Source organism: Pleurodeles waltl, chromosome 7 (genome assembly GCF_031143425.1).
Source record: "Pleurodeles waltl isolate 20211129_DDA chromosome 7, aPleWal1.hap1.20221129, whole genome shotgun sequence".
Taxonomy (NCBI): Eukaryota; Metazoa; Chordata; class Amphibia; order Caudata; family Salamandridae; genus Pleurodeles; species Pleurodeles waltl.
In genome coordinates, this window is record NC_090446.1 from 536917757 (window position 1) to 536944529 (window position 26773).

Consider the following 26773-nt stretch of genomic DNA (forward strand, 5'->3'; position numbering starts at 1 on the left):
GTGGTGTGATGGGAGTGAGGGTGAGGGTGGGGGTATGTGATGGCATGCAGGTAGGGAGTGATAGTAGTAGAGAGTTGACTTACCAGAGTCCAGTCCTCCTCCTACTCCGGCCAGGCCCTCAGGATGCATGATTGCTCTTCCCATGCTGTTAGTTGTGGGGGAGGAGGTGAGGGTCCACCGCCCGTCCTCTGTACAGCGAGTTGGTGTCTTGCTGCAATGGAATGTACCTTCCCCCGTAGGTCATTTCACCTCTTCCTGATGTCATCCCTTGTACTTGGGTGCTGTCCAAACTGAATACAGATTGTAATGTCTAATGCCGTGTCAAAGCCAATAGGCAGCTAACCTAAATATCAAATGTAATGTCTAATGTCATGTCAAAGCCAATAGGCAGCTAAGCTGAATACAGAATGTAATGGCTAATGCCATGTCAAAGCCAATAGGCAGCTAAACTGAATACAGAATGTAATGGCTAATGCCATGTCAAAGCCAATAGGCAGCTAAACTAAATACAGCAAAGCCAATAGGCAGCTAAACTGAATACAAAATGTAATGGCTAACGCCATGTCAAAGCCAATAGGCAGCTAAACTGAACAAACATATAGGGGGTCATTACAACATTGGCGGTAAAAGCCGCTTACCGCCGTGCAGAAGACCGCCAACACACCGCTGTGGCCACGGAAATCCGCCACAGCTATTATGACACACATCCCGAAATCCGCCAGAATTCAGACACCCACACAAGTCCGCCACACCAAAGGTCAGTGATAAACTGGTGAAAACAAATCCTCCACTGTCACGCCAACAGAAATACGCCCATGCTATCACGACCCACGAATCCACGTGGCTGTCTTTCAACCGCAGTATTCGATTGGCGGCACACATCGCCGCGCTCAAAATACACACACATCTCCAAAACACCACCACATTGGACAATTCGAAATACACACACCTGATACACATACAAACACCACTCCCACACACTCAATACTATATAAAACACACACCCACATCACCCACAAACCCCTACAACCAAAAAATCTGAAAGAAGGCCAGAGAGAGACACCACCATCCACAAACTAGCAGCCACAGGCACTTAACACCATCACCCACACTACTTCCACGCACAAAACACCACACACCACTACATATCACCACATTTATCACCACACACACCACCCCACACATCACCTACACCACCCCATGGCACGGCAAAGACACCCCAGGTTCTCCGAGGAGGAGCTCAGGGTCATGGTGGAGGAAATCGTCCGGGTAGAGCCACAGCTATTCGGATCACAGGTGCAGCACACCTCAATAGCAAGGAAGATGGAGCTATGGCGAAGAATAGTCGACAGGGTCAATGCAGTGGGACAGCACCCAAGAAATCGGGCCGACATCAGGAAGCGGTGGAACGACCTACGGGGGAAGGTGGTTCCGTGGTCTCCAGACACAACATTGCGGTACAGCAGACCGGCGGCGTGCCCCCACCTCCTCCCCCACAACTAACAACATGGGAGGAGCAGGTCTTGACTATTATGCATCCTGAGGGCCTCGCAGGAGTCGGTGGAGGAATGGACTCTGGTAAGTCAAATCTTAACTATTATGTCCCCCACCCTACCTGCATGCTATCACAGACCCCCACCCTCACCCCCTCCCCTATCACTCCAACTCCTCATATATGTACTACTAACACAAACCACCTATCCCAACACCAAGCCCTGCATGACACAACAAAGCATGGACACCCATCACTAAAGCATGCCCACTGCACATACCCATAACACCCCCCTCAACCATCATCACACAAGCCCCCACACAGGAGTGCAAGCAATGGGGTACACGGTCACCCACCCATTGCGCACCATGACACACACAGATGCAATAATCATGCTTTTACACCCCTGCAGGACCACTACCCAACGTCACCAGACAGGAGGGTCCAGACATCTCCACCCCATCCACAGAAGAGGCCCACAGTGATGACAGCAGCTCTGTCCAACTGGATCTAGATGACCAGCCCGGACCATCGTGGGCCTCGGGACAGTCGGTTCCCCACACCCAGTCACAGGTCACCACAGACCTTCCACCCTCTGGTAACACCAGCACAGTACCCACCCAGCGGGCCCATACCTCCGTACCCAGGAAACGTCAATCAGCTGTGTGTCCACCACTACAGGGAACCTAGGATAACCCACCACCCCAACAACAACAGGGACCTGGGGGCAGTGGTAGTGGGTACACGGTCCAGGGGACGGAGGCCCAGGAACACAGGGGAACTGGGAGGGCTGCTGTGCGACAGGGGGCGGGCAGGCCTAGGAAACCCACTCTCCACGAGGCCCTCTCCTCCATCATGGGAGCATACCACCACTCCCAGGAGACGATGGCTACGGTCCTGGCCAAGTTTCAGGAGACCCAGCGGCTGCAGGAGGAACAGTATTTGGGGTTCAGGGAGGAACTCAGAACCATCAGCACCGCCCTGGGCACCATCGTAGGGGTGCTGAAGGAGATACTTAACACCAGGAGGGACACTGTGGCACTCCAAGGGGCCCCTGACACTAGCATGGACGAAGAACTGCCCACCACCTCCACTGGCGCTAGTGTACAGGATGCCCCGCCACAGGACCACCACACCAGCACCCTACCCCCTGCAGATGGAGAACCACCCCGTAAACGGTCCCTGAGATCCAGGAACAAGACAGAGCACGATGCCAAGACCCCCGCCAAGAAATGAGACTACCCTGATTGTCATCCTACTGTCCCACTTTGTAACCCTGTCCATATTGGAACTGCCCCAGCTCCACTTCCTATGCCCATATGGGCAATGCACCTGTGAGACTAATAGACTGGACTCTGCCATGGACATTCCTCCACCATCACCCCTCACCATTTTACAACCCCACTCCAATATTTAGCACTGCAATAAACACCCTTGAAGCACAAAACAATCTGGAGTCAGTCTGTGATTTTGAAAATGTGTATTAGCAATGACAGTGACAAAATGTGTTCTCAAATGTAATGTGAACATAGCTATGTCACACATCTCAAGTCCATGAGGAATGTAAGCAGATGACACACGTTGGTAACCACACCTGTGAAACCGTAATGGAAATGTACAACTCAGTTACCATATACTGGTTGAAATCGACAGACATGATAGAGGCAGAAGTGTGAAAGTACTTGTAGTAGGCAGGAATGAGTTCTCACCTGTGTGTCACTGGAAATATTGCTGGATAACTGAGTCCCTGTTGTCAATGTCTTCTTTCTCTGCTTCCTCCTCATCACTGTCCACAGGCTCCACAGCTGCCACAACACCATCATCTGAACCATCCTCCTGCAGGAAAAGTCACCTGTCGTCGCAAAGCCAGATTGTGAAGCATACAGCAGGCCACGATGATCTGGCACACCTTCCTTGGTGAGTAGAATAGGGAACCACCTGTCATATAGAGGCACCTGAACCTGGCCTTCAGGAGGCCGAAGGTGCGTTCGATCACCCTCCTAGTCTGCCCATGGGCCTCATTGTAGCGTTCCTCTGCCCTGGTCCTGGGATTCCTCACTGGGGTCAGTAGCCATGACAGGTTGGGGTAACCAGAGTCCCCTAATAACCACACCCGGTGCCTCTGGAGTTGACCCATCACATAAGGGATGCTACTATTCCGCAGGATTTAAGCGTCATGCACAGAGCCCGGGAACATAGCATTTACCTGGGAGATGTACTGGTCTGCCAAACATACCATCTGTACATTCATCGAATGATAACTCTTCTGGTTCCTGTATACCTGTTCACTCCTGTGGGGGGGGACCAGAGCTACATGGGTCCCATCAATGGCACTTATGATGTTGAGGATATGTCCAAGGGCATAGAAGTCACCTTTAACTGTAGCCAAATCCTCCACCTGAGGGAAAACGATGTAGCTCCGCATTTGTTTCAGAAGGGCAGACAACACGTTGGAAAACATAGGCTGGGACTTCCCGGATGCCATGGCCACTGTTGTTTGAAATGACCCACTTGCAAGGAAATGGAGCACTGGTAGCACCTGCACTTGAGGGGGGATCCCTGTGGGATGGCGGATTGCTGACAACAGGTCTGGCTCCAACTGGGTACACAGTTCCTGGATTGTGGCACGGTCAAACCTGTAGGTGATGATCAAATGTCGTTCCTCCGTTGTCAACAGGTCCACCAGCGGTCGTTACACCGGAGGATTCCGCCATCTCCTCACATGTCCCAGCAGACGGTGCCTAGGAAGGACAACAGCGACCACAGAGTCAAACAACTCAGAGGTATGTACCCACAGTCTACATAGAACACCATTCATACACAGAATCTGGCCTGTATTTGTGTTGTGCGACAAGGCCTAGGTCTGTGTGACGCAGTTGTGAATCAGGCCATGTGGGCCCCTGAAATGGCGGCTGCCTGACCTCTAAAGTTGGACAATAGGATGTGAGGTAACTGCGCTGGCGTTCTACACCGTCGCGGTAGGCGGTCGGAGACCGCGGCGCAGTGCTGCATTGGTTAACATTGGACCCTATGGGTCCCAGGAGCCAATGACGATGTACGCAGGTGGTGATGGTACGCACCGCCGCGGACATGACCGCCATTTTCTATCTGTTCAATCACTCGATACCTGATCTTCAACAGTAGCGGAACTACACTGCAAGTGCTGCTGTGACCTCAGTCTGGAAGAGACAATGGCTCGTGCGTCTGGGGAAAGGGCCCCTGCCTTCACTGCAGAGGAGTTGGAGAAGCTCGTGGACGGGGTCCTCCCCCAGTACACGATATTTTACGGTCCTCCAGACCAACAGGTAAGTACACAGGGAGCACGTTGTATGGGCTATGCCTGTGTGGAGAGGGCTGGTTGTAAGAAGGAAGGGGGCACCGTTCTGCGTGCATGAATGACTGTGAATGCATGTGCCACATGGCAAGGCTAGGAATGTGGGCCACTCACTTCGACGGTGCAGTTGGAAATTACTTCTATTCATCCACTGTACATTTCATGTAGGTCAGCACCCACCAGAAGAAGGATATTTGGCATGACATCGCCAAGGACGTCCGGACCCTGGGGATCCACCACAGACGGAGCACCCACTGCCGTAAAAGGTGGGAGGACATTAGCCGCTGGAGCAAGAAGACGGCGGAGGCTCAGCTGGGGATGGCCTCTCAACGTGGGAGGGGTGCCCGTCAAACCATGACCTCCCTGATGTTCGGGATCCTGGCGGTGGCCTACCCGGAGTTGGATGGGCGCTTGAAGGCATCACAGCAGACATGAGGGGGGCTCAGTGAAGGTGTCTGGGTGGGGGAGGAGAGCTGTGGGTTTCCCTAGGCCAGGGCGAGTTCCGTAGGCTAGGCCCTTCCGTAATGCAGGCCATGTGGCACCCCACCCCAACTCTGTAGAGTGGCAAGTACAGGTATACATGCCCCTGTGTCATCTATGTGTGCAGATGTCGACCATAGCCATGTAGGATATATCCCAGGAATTGCTTCTGTAGAGCCCAACAGCGCGGCGTAGTGCAGGGGACTTCTGTGTCTGTATTGTCCGCCAACGGTAGCGGTAAGCCATGCACTCAACCTGTCTTTCTTCTGTCACCCCCCCCCCCTTTTTGTGGTCTCCCTGTTCTTGTGTGCATCAGCATTATCAGGCAGAGGTACAGTGGCACCGGAGCACGAGGGAGCAGCATCCCACATGGCCATGGAGGGCCACACCATGTACTCGGAATACACCAGTGGGACGGAGGGCGAGGGGAGCTTCACAGCGTTCACAGGATCTGCAACCAGCGACACAGACTCGTCCTCCGATGGGAGCTCCCTTGTGGTGGCGGCAAAATCTGTGCCCCCCACTTCTACAGGTGCAGCCGCCACCCCCCCTACCAGCACCGCCCTCCCAGCAGCCCCTCAGCCTTCGCCTGTGCCCGCTCACCCAGGAGGGTGGGCATCACCTTCACCCCAGGCACCTCAGCCCCTGCCCCTGTCACCTCTGCTGCCCTCAGTGAGGAGACCATTGACCTCCTCAGGTCACTCACTGTTGGGCAGTCTACCATTTTGAATGCCATCCAGGGTGTAGAAAGGGAATTGCAACACACAAATGCATTCCTGGAGGGCATTCATTCTGGTCAGACTGCCCTTCATCGAACCCTGCAAACTCTGGCCTCAGCACTGATGGCAGCCATTGTCCCTGTCTCTAACCTCCCCCCACTAACTTCCTCCACCCAGACCCAATCCCCTGTACCCCAGCCTATCCCAAGCACATCATCAGACCAGCATGCACACACGTCAACACACAAGGGAAGCTCAGGCAAACATAAGCACCACACATCCCACAGGCACTCACGCAAGCATCACACACATACAGACACACCAACATCCACTGCCTCCACTGTGTCCCCCTCCTCGTCGTCTCCCTCCTCCCCCCCAGTGTCATCTACACTCTCACCTGCATGCACTACCACTACAGCCACTACATCCCGCACCAGCACACCTACCACAACACCCTGCTCACGTGCACTCACCACCCCCACTCCCATTTACACGTCCCCTGTGTCCTCTCCCAGTGTGTCTGTGACGCCCCCTCCCAAGATACACAAAAGCAGGCACACACCCACCCAACAGCCATCCACCTCACGACAGCCTCCAGCGCATGCACCTTCATCCAAAGTCACCAAACATACACCTCCTACAACCACTACCTCTTCCTCCACTCCTAAACCACCTCCAGCTACCCGTCCCTGTGTTCCTAAGAAACGTTTCCTGACCAAGCTTGACCTCTTTCCCACCCCCCCCCTCCAAATCATAGGTCCCATACTAGCACCTCAGCCAAAATATCTCCGGGACCAGTGGTGCCTGTTGTTACAGGTATGTGGAGTGCACCGGCCACCAGGACAGCCAGTGTGACACGGAGCCACAGCACAGTCAGTCCCCCCCTTGTGAAGCACAAGAAGTTGGACAGCGCCCGGCGGGAGAGGGTGAAGACTCCAGGCAGCAAAGCCGCTCACAAGGGTCCCGCGGGGAGTGTTGACTCAGCTGTGACTCCTCCAAAGGTGGGGAAGGGGCAGAAGAAATCTCTAAAGTCTGGGAGGAGCAGCACGGCGGAGAAGACCAACATCATCCCCGCTGCCCAGGTGGCCACCGCCAGCCCAATCGTCACTGGCCAGGAGGCCATCGCCAGAGTCTGTGCCCAGGAGGGCAGCCCGATCGTCACTGGCCAGGAGGCCACCGCCAGAGTCTGTGCCCAGGAGGGGAGCCCGATCGTCACTGGCCAGGAGGCCACCGCCAGAGTAAGTGCCCAGGCGGCCACCGCCAGCCACAGCCCAGCTGGCCAGGAGGGCCCCTGCAGCCACAGCCCAGCTGCCCAATGAAGGACCGCCAGCCCCAGCCCAGCTGGGGAATGAAAGACCGCCATGGCAAGCTCCGCAGAACAGGGCAAGCACAGCTGAACAGGTCAGAAACTGCAAACTCAAGCACCGCTGAACAGGGCAAAGACCGCCATGGCAAGCACCTCTGAACAGGGCAAGCACCGCTGAACAGGTCAGAAACTGCAAACTCAAGCACTGCTGAACAGGGCAAAGACCGCCATGGCAAGCACCGCTACCCCATGGGCGGCAGGGGCAGTGACGCATCTGGGACCGTCACAGGGTGAGTGATGCACTCTGGGCACCAGTCCCCCTCCAGAACCAGTGGAGACGTGCATCCACTCCATCTGTCCTTCACAGGATGAAGCACTCTGGGCACCAGTCCCCCTCCAGAACCAGTGGAGACTGTTATCCACTTGAGAGACTGTGGCTTTGCACTCCCCAGGATTGGACAGTGGACAAGTGTCGCGCTACTGGATAAGCAGCATCCTTATTCAATATTGCTCTCCAGTGCTCAAGGATACGTTTTTTCAGAGGAAAGATTGTGTTTCCAACATATTGCATCCACATGGACATTCTATTACATAAATAGCTAAGTCTGAGTTGCAATTTATATATTTCTTTATATCAACTCGCCTGCCCATAGGTAGCTCATATTGCTTACGATTCAAACTATGGCCCTCATTCTGACCTTGGCGGGCGGCGGAGGCCGCCCGCCAAAGTCCCGCCGTCAGGTTACCGTTCCGCGGTCGAAAGACCGCGGCGGTAATTCTGACTTTCCCGCTGGGCTGGCGGGCGGTCGCCTTCAGACCGCCCGCCAGCCCAGCGGGAAAGAGGCTTCCACGATGAAGCCGGCTCGGAATCGAGCCGGCGGAGTGGAAGCTGTGCGACGGGTGCAGTTGCACCCGTCGCGTATTTCACTGTCTGCACAGCAGACAGTGAAATACATGTAGGGGCCCTCTTACGGGGGCCCCTGCAATGCCCATGCCAGTGGCATGGGCACTGCAGGGGCCCCCAGGGGCCCCGCGACCCCCCCTACCGCCATCCGGATCCCGGCGGTCGGACCGCCGGGATCTGGATGGCGGTAGGGGGGGTCGGAATCCCCTCGGCGGCGCAGCAAGCTGCGCCGCCTTGGAGGATTCAATGGGGCGGCGGTACACTGGCGGGAGCCCGCCAGTGGTGCCGGTCCGACCGCGGCTTTACCGCCGCGGTCGGAATCCCCATTGGAGCACCGCCGGCCTGTCGGCGGTGCTCCCGCGGTCCTCCGCCCTGGCGGTCTTTGACCGCCAGGGTCAGAATGACCGCCTATATCTGCCCGCTTTGCACTTGGCACATTTGTAAAAACCTTGATGTTTATCTAAGAAGGTTCCTTTTGTCTTCCTTATGTAACTATGTACGAGAATATCTCTCAGAGAGCTTCTTCTTTTGTAAGTTATCATTGGAGTAGGACTGACTAACTGACCAATTATTCTGTCAGCCTTAATGAGGTGCCAATATTTCATAAGGATCTTTTTAACTTCTGAAGAATATACATTAAATATTGTCACAAATCTCGGGGTATTGATGCCTTTTCCTCTCTTTCTAGGAACCAATAATTCAGCCCTTTGAACTTCTTCTGTCTTACAGCATGCATTCTTCACTATTTTATGTAGATATCCCCTGGATCTAAATCTCTGTATCATTGTCAATTGTTCTCTTTCAAAGCTTTGTGGGGTACTATAATTTCTCTTGGCTCTCAACAATTCCCCGTAGGGTATACTCCATTTAACATTGGGTGTGTGGTGACTTGAGGCGTGTAGGATACTATTCCCAGATGTGCTTTTTCTGAACAGGTTAGTTTGAAGCGTGCCTTTTTCTACACTAACCTCTACATCTAAAAATTCCATAACCTGTTTATGTGTTTTGTACGAAAAATGCAAATTTAAATCCTTGTTTGGTAACGAATTCAGGAAATCACATAATGTTGATTCAGGACCTTCCCATATCATAAATATATCATCAATATATCATGTCCAAAAAATAATATGTTGGAACATTTCACATTTTCATCTGACATCACCAATTGTGTTTCCCACCACCCCATAAACAGACAGGCATAACTGGGAGCAAAGCAGCTTCCCATCGCAGTCCCAGTTGTTTGTCTATACCATTGATCCTCATATATAAAGAAATTGTTTTCCAGACAAAACCTTAACATACTCAGAAGCAGTTCAGAGTGTTCCAAAAATCTAATCGGTTTATCCCTAAAAAAGTGTTGACATGCCTGAATTCCCTTCTCATGTGGGATACAGGTATATAGCGCTACTACATCTATAGTTACCATGATATAATTAGTTTGCCAAGGAATGTCCTGTATTTTTGTCAGAAAATCTGTGGTATCTCTGCAATATGAATTTAAATTAAATACATATGGACTCAAAAAGTAATCTAAATAAATGGAAGCGTTCTCCAATAAGCTACCTCTTGCTGACACAATAGGTCGACCTGGAGGGTTGACAATATCCTTGTGAATCGTAGTTAACAAATACTTGTACGGAAACCAGTAGCACCTTGCTTCTATTTGTTACCTAAGATTCATAAGGAAGACAAAAGGAACCTTCTTAGATAAACAACAAGGTTTTTACAAATGTGCCAAGTGCAAAGCGTGCAGATATAGTTCGAATCGTAAGCAATATGAGCTACCTACGGGCAGGCGAGTTGATATAAAGAAATATATAAATTGCAACTCAGACTTCGCTATTTATGTAATAGAATGTCCATGTGGATTGCAATATGTTGGAAGCACAATCAGATTGCAGTGTCGCGCTACTGGATAAGCAGCATCCTTATTCAATATTGCTCTCCAGTGCTCAAGGATACGTTTTTTCAGAGGAAAGATTGTGTTTCCAACATATTGCATCCACATGGACATTCTATTACATAAATAGCTAAGTCTGAGTTGCAATTTATATATTTCTTTATATCAACTCGCCTGCCCATAGGTAGCTCATATTGCTTACGATTCAAACTATGGCCCTCATTCTGACCTTGGCGGGCGGCGGAGGCCGCCCGCCAAAGTCCCGCCGTCAGGTTACCGTTCCGCGGTCGAAAGACCGCGGCGGTAATTCTGACTTTCCCGCTGGGCTGGCGGGCGGTCGCCTTCAGACCGCCCGCCAGCCCAGCGGGAAAGAGGCTTCCACGATGAAGCCGGCTCGGAATCGAGCCGGCGGAGTGGAAGCTGTGCGACGGGTGCAGTTGCACCCGTCGCGTATTTCACTGTCTGCACAGCAGACAGTGAAATACATGTAGGGGCCCTCTTACGGGGGCCCCTGCAATGCCCATGCCAGTGGCATGGGCACTGCAGGGGCCCCCAGGGGCCCCGCGACCCCCCCTACCGCCATCCGGATCCCGGCGGTCGGACCACCGGGATCTGGATGGCGGTAGGGGGGGTCGGAATCCCCTCGGCGGCGCAGCAAGCTGCGCCGCCTTGGAGGATTCAATGGGGCGGCGGTACACTGGCGGGAGCCCGCCAGTGGTGCCGGTCCGACCGCGGCTTTACCGCCGCGGTCGGAATCCCCATTGGAGCACCGCCGGCCTGTCGGCGGTGCTCCCGCGGTCCTCCGCCCTGGCGGTCTTTGACCGCCAGGGTCAGAATGACCGCCTATATCTGCCCGCTTTGCACTTGGCACATTTGTAAAAACCTTGATGTTTATCTAAGAAGGTTCCTTTTGTCTTCCTTATGTAACTATGTACGAGAATATCTCTCAGAGAGCTTCTTCTTTTGTAAGTTATCATTGGAGTAGGACTGACTAACTGACCAATTATTCTGTCAGCCTTAATGAGGTGCCAATATTTCATAAGGATCTTTTTAACTTCTGAAGAATATACATTAAATATTGTCACAAATCTCGGGGTATTGATGCCTTTTCCTCTCTTTCTAGGAACCAATAATTCAGCCCTTTGAACTTCTTCTGTCTTACAGCATGCATTCTTCACTATTTTATGTAGATATCCCCTGGATCTAAATCTCTGTATCATTGTCAATTGTTCTCTTTCAAAGCTTTGTGGGGTACTATAATTTCTCTTGGCTCTCAACAATTCCCCGTAGGGTATACTCCATTTAACATTGGGTGTGTGGTGACTTGAGGCGTGTAGGATACTATTCCCAGATGTGCTTTTTCTGAACAGGTTAGTTTGAAGCGTGCCTTTTTCTACACTAACCTCTACATCTAAAAATTCCATAACCTGTTTATGTGTTTTGTACGAAAAATGCAAATTTAAATCCTTGTTTGGTAACGAATTCAGGAAATCACATAATGTTGATTCAGGACCTTCCCATATCATAAATATATCATCAATATATCATGTCCAAAAAATAATATGTTGGAACATTTCACATTTTCATCTGACATCACCAATTGTGTTTCCCACCACCCCATAAACAGACAGGCATAACTGGGAGCAAAGCAGCTTCCCATCGCAGTCCCAGTTGTTTGTCTATACCATTGATCCTCATATATAAAGAAATTGTTTTCCAGACAAAACCTTAACATACTCAGAAGCAGTTCAGAGTGTTCCAAAAATCTAATCGGTTTATCCCTAAAAAAGTGTTGACATGCCTGAATTCCCTTCTCATGTGGGATACAGGTATATAGCGCTACTACATCTATAGTTACCATGATATAATTAGTTTGCCAATGAATGTCCTGTATTTTTGTCAGAAAATCTGTGGTATCTCTGCAATATGAATTTAAATTAAATACATATGGACTCAAAAAGTAATCTAAATAAATGGAAGCGTTCTCCAATAAGCTACCTCTTGCTGACACAATAGGTCGACCTGGAGGGTTGACAATATCCTTGTGAATCGTAGTTAACAAATACTTGTACGGAAACCAGTAGCACCTTGCTTCTATTTGTTACCTAAGATTCATAAGGAAGACAAAAGGAACCTTCTTAGATAAACAACAAGGTTTTTACAAATGTGCCAAGTGCAAAGCGTGCAGATATAGTTCGAATCGTAAGCAATATGAGCTACCTACGGGCAGGCGAGTTGATATAAAGAAATATATAAATTGCAACTCAGACTTCGCTATTTATGTAATAGAATGTCCATGTGGATTGCAATATGTTGGAAGCACAATCAGATTGCAGTGTCGCGCTACTGGATAAGCAGCATCCTTATTCAATATTGCTCTCCAGTGCTCAAGGATACGTTTTTTCAGAGGAAAGATTGTGTTTCCAACATATTGCATCCACATGGACATTCTATTACATAAATAGCTAAGTCTGAGTTGCAATTTATATATTTCTTTATATCAACTCGCCTGCCCATAGGTAGCTCATATTGCTTACGATTCAAACTATGGCCCTCATTCTGACCTTGGCGGGCGGCGGAGGCCGCCCGCCAAAGTCCCGCCGTCAGGTTACCGTTCCGCGGTCGAAAGACCGCGGCGGTAATTCTGACTTTCCCGCTGGGCTGGCGGGCGGTCGCCTTCAGACCGCCCGCCAGCCCAGCGGGAAAGAGGCTTCCACGATGAAGCCGGCTCGGAATCGAGCCGGCGGAGTGGAAGCTGTGCGACGGGTGCAGTTGCACCCGTCGCGTATTTCACTGTCTGCACAGCAGACAGTGAAATACATGTAGGGGCCCTCTTACGGGGGCCCCTGCAATGCCCATGCCAGTGGCATGGGCACTGCAGGGGCCCCCAGGGGCCCCGCGACCCCCCCTACCGCCATCCGGATCCCGGCGGTCGGACCACCGGGATCTGGATGGCGGTAGGGGGGGTCGGAATCCCCTCGGCGGCGCAGCAAGCTGCGCCGCCTTGGAGGATTCAATGGGGCGGCGGTACACTGGCGGGAGCCCGCCAGTGGTGCCGGTCCGACCGCGGCTTTACCGCCGCGGTCGGAATCCCCATTGGAGCACCGCCGGCCTGTCGGCGGTGCTCCCGCGGTCCTCCGCCCTGGCGGTCTTTGACCGCCAGGGTCAGAATGACCGCCTATATCTGCCCGCTTTGCACTTGGCACATTTGTAAAAACCTTGATGTTTATCTAAGAAGGTTCCTTTTGTCTTCCTTATGTAACTATGTACGAGAATATCTCTCAGAGAGCTTCTTCTTTTGTAAGTTATCATTGGAGTAGGACTGACTAACTGACCAATTATTCTGTCAGCCTTAATGAGGTGCCAATATTTCATAAGGATCTTTTTAACTTCTGAAGAATATACATTAAATATTGTCACAAATCTCGGGGTATTGATGCCTTTTCCTCTCTTTCTAGGAACCAATAATTCAGCCCTTTGAACTTCTTCTGTCTTACAGCATGCATTCTTCACTATTTTATGTAGATATCCCCTGGATCTAAATCTCTGTATCATTGTCAATTGTTCTCTTTCAAAGCTTTGTGGGGTACTATAATTTCTCTTGGCTCTCAACAATTCCCCGTAGGGTATACTCCATTTAACATTGGGTGTGTGGTGACTTGAGGCGTGTAGGATACTATTCCCAGATGTGCTTTTTCTGAACAGGTTAGTTTGAAGCGTGCCTTTTTCTACACTAACCTCTACATCTAAAAATTCCATAACCTGTTTATGTGTTTTGTACGAAAAATGCAAATTTAAATCCTTGTTTGGTAACGAATTCAGGAAATCACATAATGTTGATTCAGGACCTTCCCATATCATAAATATATCATCAATATATCATGTCCAAAAAATAATATGTTGGAACATTTCACATTTTCATCTGACATCACCAATTGTGTTTCCCACCACCCCATAAACAGACAGGCATAACTGGGAGCAAAGCAGCTTCCCATCGCAGTCCCAGTTGTTTGTCTATACCATTGATCCTCATATATAAAGAAATAGTTTTCCAGACAAAACCTTAACATACTCAGAAGCAGTTCAGAGTGTTCCAAAAATCTAATCGGTTTATCCCTAAAAAAGTGTTGACATGCCTGAATTCCCTTCTCATGTGGGATACAGGTATATAGCGCTACTACATCTATAGTTACCATGATATAATTAGTTTGCCAAGGAATGTCCTGTATTTTTGTCAGAAAATCTGTGGTATCTCTGCAATATGAATTTAAATTAAATACATATGGACTCAAAAAGTAATCTAAATAAATGGAAGCGTTCTCCAATAAGCTACCTCTTGCTGACACAATAGGTCGACCTGGAGGGTTGACAATATCCTTGTGAATCGTAGTTAACAAATACTTGTACGGAAACCAGTAGCACCTTGCTTCTATTTGTTACCTAAGATTCATAAGGAAGACAAAAGGAACCTTCTTAGATAAACAACAAGGTTTTTACAAATGTGCCAAGTGCAAAGCGTGCAGATATAGTTCGAATCGTAAGCAATATGAGCTACCTACGGGCAGGCGAGTTGATATAAAGAAATATATAAATTGCAACTCAGACTTCGCTATTTATGTAATAGAATGTCCATGTGGATTGCAATATGTTGGAAGCACAATCTTTCCTCTGAAAAAACGTATCCTTGCGCACTGGAGAGCAATATTGAATAAGGATGCTGCTTATCCAGTAGCGCGACACTGCAATCTGAAACACGATGGCAAAGTAGAAAAGATTAAATTCTTTGGTATTGACAGGGTTCTGGGTACTCCGAGGGGAGGGGACAGAGAAAAACAATTAAGGAGATTGGAGTCAGAATACATTATTCAGCTGAATAGCCGCCATCCTTGGGGATTGAACAAGGATGAAGAACTTTTTATTCATATTGGTTAGTCAGATGGTATAAAGGCATGTGAAAATTGTAACAGTCTCAGATTAGGTAATTTTTTATTTTTTATGTTCTAATTTAATTTCAACCTGATGATTCTATTGGTTTATGGAGTGGCTCATACAATTATTTGTAATACTGCCTATTGCATATTGGTATTACTCAAATGGGTTAGGTTATGTGTGATGGATATCTAAAAATATATAATATTATAATCATGAATTATGCTATAGTATAGAAAAAAAAAAAGATGTTTTCTAGGTCTATGGACTAGTGGATATATAGAAAGTAGGAGGGGCCACATCTTTTTTTGTTGTATGTTTGTGAGAAGGGCCAAGGAAGAAGACCATGATGGTTGAAACGCGTCGCCCTATGTATTTTCAATTGAATTTTTGGAATAAACAAAGGCCAGTAATTTGCATGGAGTGCCAGAGTTTGAATTCTTTTGGAGCAGATATGAAATGGGTCCTGTGCCCATTTACTGAGCACCAACCTCGATAGGCAAGCGCTGGAAGAAACACAGGACTGTTTATTTGTGATTTATATATATATATATATATATATATATATATATATATATATATATGCTAAATAATCAAAAACGCATCACCAATGTTTTTTTTTTCATCACCATCCTCACCAGCCAGACTGGGGAACCCGATATCAGCCAAGACAGGAGAACCCCAAATTGGGATTAACAAAATCCTGGGCAGCAGTTCCTGTCGTGGTGCCAAGTCTCTTTGTCTTTTATACCTCAAAAGAAGCTCAAGGAGAGATCTAGAAAACTCCTCCCTTCTGTTATGAAATTAAACGCTGGCTGTACTTCATCTGTGTCTAAAACATTCAAGAGAGTAGGCCAGACTCCCCATGACTATTTCTGAGGCAGAGCCATACATTCCTCGGATGAAAACATTCTCAGCCTTGTGCACCTGTATCTAGTCTGCATCCCTCATGATATGTTCCAACATTTTATGAGAAGAGAAAAACAATTTCTGTGTGAAAAACAGGTTTAGTGTGAAAAAACATCTGCGCTGCCCTGCAGCCATAGCAGGGCACAAAATGAAATCACTCACACAGCATGGAGTTGACGGTCAAAAATGTAGTCAGTGGTTAAATACACATAGTATTACAGGCCCTCATTCATATTATGCATATTAACACATATTGACATGAGAGTTTTGCATGTATATTAAATAAAGTGCTATTGTGAAATAATAATAAAGAATGTTTTCATAAATATAGATTAATAATTGTAGTATTAAAATGAATATGAATTAATCGCACTAATATTGAATTACTGAGTTTTAATAAAGCAAGTCATGTGTGCAGAAAAATAAAAGCACGTTTAAATTAGCTTTCACATGTTATGAATGATGGTTGCAATGAAGAATTTGCTTTGTCAATATGAATTGTAAGGTGCACAATCGTATACTAATGTACTGGATATATATTTAGGCTTTTTAGCTTGACTAGGCCGTAAGAGATTTATTTTGTTTGTTCTGTCCCCTCTGACCCAATTTTTTTTCCCTAGGCTGCTAATGTGATGTTGAATGTCCTATTGTACTGTAGGCAAGAAACATGTTTTTGAATAACAGTGTAGCATTACTTGTTCTACTTGTCAAAAAGGACAGGAAATTTGTAGCTCTCAGGTGAAATGTATTGGTTTGATTTATTGTGAGTCGTGAGAAAGGATCTCAAGTAACAAATAATTAGAGAATGTAATATTTTCTTGGAATTATATGAAGTCATAGAACTCACAATACATTTTGCTGAGAAGATCTGGAAAAGTAGCAGAATTGGAGGTGCCATCTGCAGTGACTGGATGCTGAAACTGATGCCCAGATTGTGTCTACCTGGAGTACCAATCTAATGGATTGTGCATATTTTAATTAGGGAGAAACTGAATCTTCTCTTAGATCCCCACACACCTCAAAGCTGTCCACTTCAGTATTGAGTCTGCTCTCACCCTCCTATTCTTCATGTTCCTTAGAGCAGAAGTGGCATACTATCATTTACAAATGATTACCCACAGTTGAGGGAGAAACCAGTGGAACGGTACCAGCAAATAGAGAGGTTTGTCAGGCTTGCAAAGTGCTTGTGGGAAGATTTGAGCATTTCGTTTGAGACTGTGGTTCCAGCAGATTTGTAGGTTGAATGCAGTCAGAGCATTGATTAGCCAACGTGTGAACCCCTGACAGATATAGTAACAGGTGCACCGTCTGGGTGACTGAGTTTTAAGAAATTAGAGTTTCCCCTAAATATATTGATTGGCAATTAATTGATAGGACATCTCATGAAACAAAATAGTCTATTCATGCTTCATCATTTTGTGAACGTGGCTGATGTTCAGAACATGAAGAAAATGCTTCCTTGTCATGTGTGCGTTAACGTCATAAATTGGAAACAGGAGTGTCCCTTTAGTAGTGTAAATAATTTGGTGCAAGGTGGTGGTGTTGCGCAGATGGTTGACAACAGTCAATTTCAAAATCAGAGAGTCCAAAGGTCCCGAAATCAAAGCATAAATGTCCATAATGCAAGTTCCCCAGCAACAGGTACAATTTCCCCAACAGAAAATTCATGTAGCACTGCAAATGCAGACACCACAAGCTCTGATGGCACAGCAACAAGTGATGGTTCCTCAGCAGAACATGAACCAAAGAACAAATACAAATGTAAATCATTTAATCACACAATACCCATTGATAGATTTCAGTGATCAAGAAATGAGTTAAGAATACATGAGTGAGAGTTCAGAAGAGGAAGAATGTGTGCTGGCTGCCTAATTGGAGGTAGACCAGCATTGTCCTTATGTGAATTAGGCCTGGGCAGAGTTCACGACTCCACAGAATTCCGCTGAGTTGAAAAAAAACTTTGTGGAGTTCCATAGCAGCGGAGTTCCGTGACCCATGGAGTCCTGAATGCACCCGATCTGGGAAGCACTAAGCAGGGTATGGTTTGGTTAGCCAGGCCGACCCTGCTTAGCACTTCTGAGAGCAGGTGCGTTCAGGAGAGGGTCTTGGCAGTGAAAGCTGCCACTTCAGGTCTCTTGTGCACCGGACTGTCCCGTGTGCAGTGCACACAGGGTAGGCCATTGTACAAGAGGCCTGAAGTTGCAGCTTTTTTTTGCTGCCTATGTCTCTCTCCTGAATGCACCTGTTGTGCACCGGCCTGCCCGGGAGACAGGCCGGTACACAAGACGCCTGAAACTGCAGCTTTCACTGCCTATGGCCATGGCCTGAAGTCAGGCCAGAGCCATAGGCAGTCAAAGCTGCCTTTTCAGTCCTTGTATGTGCACCAGTGTGCACAAACAATGATAAAAAAAGACCAGGACTTACCTGGGTCTTCCCAGGGGTCCACCTCTCCTCGTTGTTCGATGGTGACAAGTCTTCTGCGGCTGCCTCCTGTGCTCCAGTGCGCACCCAAGCCCAGTTATGGGCTGCACAGCTCAAGCATAGACTGTCTGCACTTAAGCTGTGCAGCCCATACTGGGCTGCAGCGTGCACCGGGTGAGCTCTACTCCACTGGTGGGGATAGCGGAGTATTTGGACTTACTCTGCGCTCCAAGCAGAGCGTGGAGTTTTCAAAAACTCTGTTAGCTCTGCCAGAGGTGCGGAGCTCCCTGCAAACCCTTAATGTGAATGCGAGTGTCATGGGTAATGATGTTTCATTCCTGGTTGACACAGGAGCAACTCATTCCAATGTTAGATCTCCAAAGGTCCAAAAATTTACCACTTTCAGGAACAACAGTTCAGGTTGTAGGAGTAGCAAACTAGCAATCGGTAAATCCCATTACAGAGTCCATTGCTGCTAAAATAGGAACCTTTGAGGGTCTGCACCAATTTGTGGTTTGTGGTTCAAGCCCTGTAAGTGTGTTAGGAAGAGACTTGCAGTGCACACTAATTTGTTCCATCACTTGTACCCATGAAGGGATAGCAATTCAAACCAATAGTGATGATGAGACTTGCAGTAAAATTTATGATATATATTCTCTCAATACATTGTTTCCTGCCATGACAGTTAAAGACTTGCCTGATGAAACACAAGATACAGTAATGCTGAGAGTTTGGGATCTCCCTGGAAAAGATATTGGACTTATTCAAGGTGTTGAACCAGTCAAAGTGGACTGTAAAGCCAAATGCAGTTTTCCCCAGAATGCCACAGTATAACACGACACCAGAAGTGATTGATGGTATTACCCCCGTAATTGCAGATTTTGTCAAGCAGGGAGTGTTAAAAGAGGAGATGGGAAGCCCATCTAATTCAACAATTATGGGATTGCATAAGTCAAGTGTGAATTATCACATAGTTCAGGATTTGTGGAAGGTGAATTAAATTGTGGTATCTTGTTGTCCTGTAGTGCCAAATCCAACAGTGATTTTATATCAGATTCCATGTGAAGCAGAATGGTTTTCAGTCATCGACTTGTCACAGGTGTTTTGCTCAGTGCCATTGCATGAGGATAGTCAGTTCCTCTTTCCTTTCCGGTTTAGGCATCCGTGTGTATTCATGGTGTCATACTCCACAGGGGTTTTTGGAATCACCATCTATTTTTCATCAGACCCTGAAGAAGAATTTAGAGTCTTTGAACATGCCATTTCAGTCTGCTTTAGTGCAGTATAAGGATGACTTGATGGTTGCTTCTAATACACATGAAGCTTGCAGACAAGGTACCATGGAGTTATTTAATCATTTGGGTGAGAACGGATACAACGTTTCCCCTGCTAAATTACAATGTGGAGTAAAGTATTTAGGTCACCAAATTGAGAACGATGCGAGGAAAGTGTCCAAAGAAAGAGTTGCAGAAATTATGCAAATGAATCCCTCAGTTACACAGAGAGATGTCAGAAAGTTTTTGGGATGATGAGCTACTGTCGCCAATGGATCCCAAATTTTTCAGTAATTTCCAAACCGTTGCAAAAATTGACACACAAGGAAATCACAAACCCAGTCCCCTTCAATGAAGAGTGCATGAAAGCTTCCACTAAGGTGAGAGAGAATTTGTGCAGAGCTCCAGCTTTGGGAATGCCTGATTACATAAAAGGTTTTGCACTGTTTTGTCATGCACGTGATGGTTGTGCTCTGTCTGTTTTGACGCAGTCATATGGAGGAATGAACCGGCCAGTGGCATATTTTTCCACCACTCTGGATTATGTCAGTGTTGCTTTGCCCGGCTATTTGAAAGCCCTGGCCAGTGCTGGTGTAATCATCAGTCAATGCGAAGGCATTGTGATGGGACACCCTTTAACCGTTTTTGTCCCACAATCTGTTGAAATAATTTTGACCTGTTCGAAGACCCAATATTTGACTAATGCCCGTCTTACCTGTTATGAGCTTTTAATTCTTGGATCCCCAAATGTTGTAATCAAGAGATGTGCTACTTTGAATCTAGCTACATTAATACCTGTAAATGTTGATGATTCAAATGATGTTAGTGAAATGGAACATGACTGCCTCGATATCACTGAACTATGTACCAACACCCAGACTCGATTTTCAGGATATTCCTTTGCAGGAGAATGACCAGGTTGTTTTTGTTGATGGCTCCTGTTTAAGAAACAGTAAAGGTACTCTGAAGTTTGCACCCTCTAAGGAGTGGTTGAAGCCTCATGGCTTCAGGGAGTAGTTTCAGCCCAAGTGGCCGAATTGGTTGCTCTTAAAAGAGCACGCTGCTTATCAGAGCAGCTCGATGTGACAATATTCACAGGTAGTCAATACGGATTTGGTGTTGTCCACAACTTTGGGCAGTTATTGCACTAGAGAGGTTTCATGACCTCTACTGGATCACCCATTTGAAATGGTGAAATAATTCATAATTTGTTGAATGCATTACAGTTGCCTGAGAAGATTGTCATTGTGAAGTTTATGGCCTACCAGAGATCAAATGATTATGTATCCTTGTAACCTTGGACAATGCCTATGCTGATCAAATTGCCAGCTACTGTGCACTGCAATTCACTACCTTCTATGGTGAGTGGAGTAGTGAAAGTGACACCAGTGAGACAAATACAAATTTCTTGATGTCAGTGGTAGACACCTGGGATGAAATTAAGAGGTTGCAGGAAGAGGCAATAGAGGAAGAACACAGAGATTGGATAAAAGCAGGTTGTGGTCAAAGAGAGGGAGATGATTTCTGGATTTCAAATAAAGGGAAAGTTGCGTTGCCAGATTGTTTGTTGAACTCAATGGTGACTTATTATCATGGTCAGGTACATCTCGAAAGAGATGCAGTGGTTCACACTTTTACACAGACATGGGCCTTCCTAGATTTAGATTGATTGCAGTGTTACATGGCAACAATTGAATGTAGGAAAACATACAGAGGTTAATTTGAGCAGATTGTGAGGTCCATTTAACAGAATGCAACTTGATACCCTTGAGGTGTCTACCTGCAATGGATTGAAGTATGTATTCATCATTGTGTGTATATTCTTCCATTGGGCTGAGGCTTATCCAACATGTGGGAATTAGTCTCACTGTAGCTAAGCTGCTGCTCGGGAAACTAATACCTAGGTATGGATGCACTTCAGTTAAAGACCAGAGGCATCTGGATTGATGGAACAAATAAAAAGAATTCTTAAAGCTCTATTGGCAAATGTTTCTGCCTTTACAGCATTGAAATGGCCTGATGCATTACCACTTGTCCTGATGAGCATGCATAGCACTCCTGACAGGAAGACAGGACTGTCTCCCCACGAGATTCTCATGGGTTGTGTAATAAAGCTATCAGCAGTACCTGCAAATGTGCTTGTGAACATAACAGATGACTCAGTGGTCAGGTCTAGCTGATGTGATTTGCTCTTTGTCTGATCAGGTTGAAGCAGCAACAGATCAAACGACCCAGGAACATTGTCACAGCTTGAAAGCTAGAGATTGGGTCATGGAGGAGAAATATGTGAAGAAGACTTGCCTGGAGCCACAGTGGAAAGGTCAGTTTCATGTTATCTTGGTGATGACAACAGCTGTGAAGAGAGCTAGTCTTCCGAACTGGATCTATGCAGTTCACACATGCACATTTCCATGTCCTCTTGAAAACACAGAATATGATCCTGCAAGAGCGAGTGCTGATGAAGAAGGGGTTCGATTTGACCAAGCAGTGAGGAGGGAAACGTGCAACGTGGTGAAGGCACAAGCAGTCTGCATGCAGACAAAGATGCAGATAAAGTCGCAGACAAAAGTACAGGAAAGCAAAGTCAAAGTCAACTGATTCCTGCCACGACGACAAGCGTTGCGAAGCAGTCAAAGAGTGAAATCAGAGTGAAGATGAAAATGGTGCTGTAATGAAAGCAAAGAGGAAAAGAGTGCCAAGTCACAGATACTCTTCACCTGAATGGATCTATCCTATCACAAATGAATGGGAGAGGGAGTTTTGTTTTGACTGTGAGAATTCAGTTGAACATTCTGGAACTTGAAATCGCATTTGAGCTGAGTTTTGAAAACCTTGCCAATTGATGAACAAAGACATTAAACTTTAGAAGTGACAATAAGTGATCATCAGACTGTGTTTTATTGAAAATGAAAATTTGAACCATTTTTGAGAGTTTTTAACTGAATCTTGCAGAATTTTCTTGAACGAGAACTGCTGTAGATAGTACAAAGATTTTGAAAGACGTTTGTTTTTAAATGTTGCTCATTTTTTCTTTTTCATTTTTTTTCTTTTTCTTTTCTCCTCTGATTCTGCAGAAGCCATCAATACTGGACATGGCAAGCAGAGTAGATATAAATATGTGTGTATTAGTTTAATAATAGTATGTATGATTGTATGCATTTTATTAATTGCAGGAAAGAGTATTTCAATGAAAGGGGAGGTGCAAAGTTATCAACTTCAATGCAGAGAATGAATAAGTATGAGGGATTGCTTCATTTAGATGACAGAAAGGGAGATTTATCTTCCAATGTTTATTATAGTTTGCTGCATGAGAATATGGACATGATGAATGTGCATGATTGTCATGTGTGTACACATATTCCTTTGTCAATACAAGAAAGAATCACATATCACAGCCTACCACTAACTTATGGGATTAGCTGCAGCCTAATATTAACACGCCTGCACAACCAAGAATACATTCAGTACTTCTATTCTAACTGCAACATATTTATTTTTTTGTTCCCATTAACCAGCAATCAATTGAGCAACATTGCAAAAGCTAGGAATATATATATACATGTATATACATATATATATATATATATATATATATATATATATATATATATATATATATATATATATATATATATATATATATCCCTGAAAGGGCCTTGGTTTATATATATGAGGAGGATTATTTGAGCCTACACTGACTTTTGGCACAACTTATCATGTCTTCTTACACAGCTAGAGAAGGAGTTCATTAACCAAGTAGATGATAGGAGAAAAGCAATGAAAGAAAGGATAGATAAGGGTATGGTTAGTAAAAAAAGAGAACAGTTCACAATACACCTGATGCACAGGGACGCTTAGCTTTAGATTGACAATACTTAGGAAAACTTTGTATATATAGGCCACAATCAAAAGCTGACAATAAGGTATAGGAAAGAGTGAATGCAGACATGTGTTCCTATTCAACAGTGTATGGGAAGTTATACTGAATGGACAAGTCCCTGCTGTACCTGGTGTTTATTACATCTGTGGTAAGAATGCATATAACAAATTGCCAAAAGGCTGGTATGGTGCATGCTATTTGGGAGTAGTTTGTATGAAAATTTACCAAATGGATAACATTGACAATATAGAAAGGATTGGGAGGCCTACAATAGGATTTAGAAGAGGAGCAAGTAGTTTAGGGATTACAGGAGATTTTATTTGAGCTTTCATTCCATCAGTTGGTGTGATCCTGAATGACATAAAGATAAAGAAGTTATCAAAAATTGTAGATAAGATATCAACTGAATTATCAGGTGCAATGCTCCTAATGGACACCGAAATGGTTGCTGCAAGGCCTATGATTCTCCAGAATGGCCTTGCATTAGACATCCTGGCAGCAAAGGAAGGCAGAGTCTGCGGAGTTTTAAAATCACAGCACTAACATACCAAATAATAGCAGTGAGTTAAGGAGATATTTATCAAATCTGACAAGTCTGAAAAATGCCTTATATGACCTAAAAGAGACAAATGTTGGGGAGATAATAGGTGAAGGATTATTTAAAATAGGATCTGGGTTTGGAAACTTGGGGAATGGTTTTGTGAACAATGATCCTGAAACCTTTAATGATAGTGACAGTGTGTGTAATTTGTGTGCTTGGATTTTACAAAGCTTACAATTTCTGGATAAAACAAAGAGCAAAGAATAAACAGAGGATGGAAGAAATGGAAATGGAGAATATGAGAGACAGGTATTATCAGACGATGAAGAGAATTGACAATTATCGCAAACCTAGATATATCCGTAATGAAACTAAAAGGTTTTGATTTTCTCTCATGGTAACCAAGATAAGTTATTTTGTGACAGCATAGATTGCCAACAGAGGAGGGGCTGAGAGAGACCAAATTTTATTAATAAATTAGCATCATCATAGAAGTTAGCATATGGTGATTAATCAACCTGCATTCATAACCCAAAAGAGAAAATAACATGAATTATAAAATGTGCACATTTGAATTATGGTGAACCATGTGGCCTCCTTACGTATTATGCAACACTTATTAACATGAGAGGTTTGTATTTATATTAAATGAAGTACTAATGTGAATTAGTAATAAAGAATGTTTTATTCAATATAGATTAATAATTGAAGTATGAAAATAAATATGAATTAATCGTACTTATATCGAATGAATGAGTTTTATTAATGCAAGTCATGTGCGCAGAAAAACAAATGCACGTTTAAATTAGCTTTAACATGTTATGGATGATGGTTGCAATTAACTATTTGCTTTGCATATATCAATTGTAAGGTGCACAATAGGGTTATTATTGTACTAATATATTATCTATAATTTTAGGCTTTTTAGCTTGACTAGGCCTGAAGAGATTTATTTTGCAATCGGTAATGGAAAATTACTGGTTTATGCTTTCCCCTCTAACCTGAATTATTTTTCCTAGGCTGCTAATGTGATGTTGAATGTCCTATTGTATTGTAGGCAAGAAACATGTTTTGGAGTAAGTAACATTATTTGTTCTACTTGTCAAAAAGGACAGGAAATTTGTAGTTCCCATGAAATTCATTGGTTTGATTTACTGTGAGTCAGGAGAAAGGATCTCAAGTAACAAATAATTAGAGAATGTAATATTTTATTGGAATTATGTGAAGTCATAGAACTGACAATGCATTTTTCTGAGAAGATCTGGAAAAGTAGCAGAATTGGTGGCACTATCTGCAGTGACTAGATGCTGAAACTGACGCCCAGAGTGTGTCCACCTGAAGGACCAATCTAATGTATTGCTCATATTTTAATTAGAGAGAAACTTTGGCCCTGATTTATACTTTTTGGTCCAAAACTGCAATAATGCACTAATGCACCAGCTTGCACCATTTCTGAGCACTAGCCGGGCACCATATTTATAGGATGGTGCAAGCCAGTGCAAAGGGAAGGCTAGCGTAAAAAACAAATTACGTTAGTCGGGTGGGGCTGGTGGTATGGAAGAAGGGGGTTTTGCACCAAAAAATGACGTTAGGCAGGTTAGAGTAAAACAAAATGAGTCTAACAAGCCTAGCATAATTGTCTGATGCAAAACTATCCATACCACATGACTTCTGTCCTAGAAAAGACAGGGGTCATGCCCACCGCCAAAATGGCCAGCACAGGGGACGAGGGTCTTCTGTTTAGCCTTTGAAGTGCACAGCTGTCCTGCCTTCCCTGGCTCCAGACTAACTATAAGGGGTATGCAGCCCATAGTGTGGAGACAGGAATAGCCTACACAGGTGTAAGTGAAGCTGTCCCCCACTACTCCCTCCCATCCTGCCAGTGATGGCCCACATAGACAAACCTAAGCTCCCATTGTGGTTCGCTGCCTAAGAGGAATACACAAAGCCCAGTGCTAACTACACCCAGTCAGGTAACCAGATGAAGGCTACAGCCACCAAATGGCTAAGGCAAGAAAATGGCAACTTTCTAAAAGTGGCATTTTCAAAATTGCAATTTAAAATCTGACTTCACTATAAATTTGGATTTTGAATGGTAATTTCAGAGATGCCAGACTTGAAGGTATTTTAGTTTCCTAATTTGAAATTAGACTTATAAAATGTAATGAAGCAACTCCAATGTTATCCTTTGGGAGAGATAGGCCCTGCAGTAGTGAAAAAATAATTTCAGAATTTTTCACTGCCAGTGCATGTAAAACATAAAAGTACATGCCCACCATTTTATATACATTGCATCCTGTACTCTGGGCTGTCCAGGGCCTACCCTAGGGGTGACTTATTTGTATTAAAAAAGGAACTTTTGGGCCTAGCAAAATATTTACTTTGCCAAGTCAAAATGGCAGTTTAAGAGTGCACACACACAGACTGGAATGGCAGGCTTGAGACATGTTTAAAGTGGTACTTAGGGGTATATTTATACTTGTTTTGTGCCAAATTTTCATCATTTTTTTATGCAAATTCGGTGCAAAATTAACTCCATATTTATACTTTGCACTAGACCCGTCTTGTGCTAAATTTATGGAGTCAAAGTCATTTTTTGGATGTAGAAACCTACTTTGCGTCAATGGGATGCAAAGTAGGCTTTCCCGTGCAAAAAATAACTCTATAGCCTTAGTGCCATATTT